Source organism: Pecten maximus, chromosome 7 (assembly GCF_902652985.1).
Source record: "Pecten maximus chromosome 7, xPecMax1.1, whole genome shotgun sequence".
Taxonomy (NCBI): domain Eukaryota; kingdom Metazoa; phylum Mollusca; class Bivalvia; order Pectinida; family Pectinidae; genus Pecten; species Pecten maximus.
The window spans coordinates 34,927,644-34,930,396 of NC_047021.1; positions in this window are offsets into that span (position 1 = coordinate 34,927,644).

Consider the following 2,753-nt stretch of genomic DNA (forward strand, 5'->3'; position numbering starts at 1 on the left):
GGAATCTAAAATGTCAAATAATGAATCTAAAATCATTACATGTCGAATAATGAAGCTAAAATAATTACATGTTGAAAAATGAATCTAAAATCATTGCATGTCGAATAATGAATCTAAAATCATTGCATGTCGAATGATGAATCTAAAACTATTGCATGTAGAATAAATAATTAAAAATCATTACATGTCGAATAATGAATCTAGAATTACTACATGACGAATAATAGAATTGCATCATGCAACGGTTTTGTCCCTTTAGGAACCGTCAGCGATGTAAGGAACCAAATGTTTTGACATACAGTGTACAGAAGGGAAGTAAGAAACATAAAAACAATAAAAACAATTGTTAAATGTAATAAGGGAGACGTAAAGGCACGCGGATATGTTTGTATATAGATATATTTTTTATCTTATCAGGGACCAAATGAAAACAAGAATGTAACAAGGAAAATTGTTTCATTTCCTTACTCTATAAAATCTGTTGTCTGCCGGTTTCCTCTGTTTCGGTATCATGCTAAATATACGATAAATTTCCCGGTCGAGACACAGAAATCTATAATGAAGTGAGGGACATAAATTACCTTTTATCTTACAGCAGTCTCGATCACTGTTTAATCTGCTCGCGTGCCGTTTCTGACTTATGGTTTCCACTCGCCACTAACTCCTTGAATCTATTCATGTTGTATCAACACAGGGTCGTCTGCTCATGTGCTGATTTCGCGAGGTTTCCGGCTAAAACTAATTCGTCTGATGGGGAAGGTGTATATAATAAAATATGGTTCTCCACAATCAAAATTATTCTTGAATTCGTCTTTACATTGTGCAACGTTATCCCTCCAAGCCCCAGGAAAGGGGGCAAAACTAACAGTAGAATGTACCTAAGACATAGAAAGATTCTTTAAAAAATCTTAATAAATCAACAAAACGACAATGGAATCATTCCGGTCGTAAGTTAAAAAATGGATATTGTTACCTTCTGATATGCAATGCCAAAGCAAATTTGTTTCAAGGTCAGCAATGATTTGACAACGGAATTGTTTACATTGGTATTGTGCTGTTCAAGAACTCCTGCAAAGCTGAGAAAGAAGGGGTGCGAGTTTGCTGTGAGTGATGGGGGTGGGAGTGAAGGAGGGGGCCACCTACAGGTGTTTTACACCTCTGCTGTACTTAATAGCGGAACGTCTGCCACGGCTGCTCTTGGCGGGAAAATAATCTCTGACATTTATTGCGCAGAATCTCAATGAATCTTTTCTGAAACTGACTTAATCTTAAAAATAGACACACCACGCGAAAAACGGAGCATACATATAAATACACTAGTCGCGAGGCAGCTTATCAACCCTGTAATTAAAATATTAGAGATGCGCCTTCGAACATATACATGAATCATGTGGTTGTTGGAGTACGTGTGATGGTGTTAGCGCTGAGCTGGCAAAGACAAGAGAACATTGCTGATTACGAAATAAGGCCTTCCTTTAGTATTTTCGGGAGCATAGTATCGCCAATATTTCATTGAATAATCTTTGTTTTTTAACGCTATATTGTTCATTTTTCATTTCTCATAAACTCCAACGTCATCCTTTACAATGACATCATTTTTAAATAACTATTTCCCCCATCCGACTTCAAGTAGGAATGTCCGAACATTGAAATCTAAAAAAAAAAAAAACAAAAAAAAAACAAACAAACAAACAACAACAAACAAAAAACAAAAAACAAAAACCAAAAAAGCTGATGCTCATCAAGTGTAGCCAGATAATTCCAAATTGATCTATGAAAAATATGATACCGTTTTGATATCCGCTGTTATTTTAATTGTCGTGTTAAAATGTGAATGCACCACGCCAACTCACAAAAATGAAAATCCGCCAAAATAACAGATCTTACAGTATGTATGCCGATTTGGAAAATTTCTTTGTTTGATAAGAGTTTAGTGCCAAACTACATTCAGTTGGAAAATCATTGGTCCAAATACACATACACTAGGAACTAACCGGACCTTTTAAATAACTCGTCTTTTTCGCTCTCCGATAAATAAAATGTATCATGGACGAGTCAAGAAAAGAGAACCATTTGTATGATAGGCCATCAGTTCATTTTTCGACCGACATATCCTATGGTTTAAATTGATATTTTAACCTGCTACTAACTGCTGTGTTTTGCACAGTCACCTTTTCGGGTTTTACCCAAATCCGATAAAATGCTCGTTTAAAACAGTACTGATGTTGTCTGATTTGAAATAGTAAAAACGCCCGAAGTTTAGTAACAGAAAATCAGCCCTCCGTGAATGGTAGGTATGGGTAAATTGAGTGTAATGTGTAAAGTAGACTAGTAATACATTGCTCGCGTATTGTTTAACGCTACTGTGCCGAGTATCCGTTTTAGCACAGCATGTGTTTCTTAGTAAGTCAAAAATATCAAAGGAACCATTTTAAATTACAAAAAGTAAGTAGGAAGTTTAAAATGAACCAAAATGTACATTGCTTTTGTGAATGAGTTGATGAAACGGATACCGGATCAAGTGTGATCTTCTAAAGAAAGGTAAGATTTTATTTAGAGATTAAACGGTATTGTTGATCGCATAAGTCCCCTGTATTCTGTAACAATACAAATATATTAGGCCAATTACAATAGCCGGGAATACAGTGTCGACCTATAGCTGGCGAAGGCCCACACATTGTTCCGTGAGCCTTCATACAAATTACTGGCCAATGTTGTTTCAGCATATAGCACATTTTCAATCGCGAGAGAAA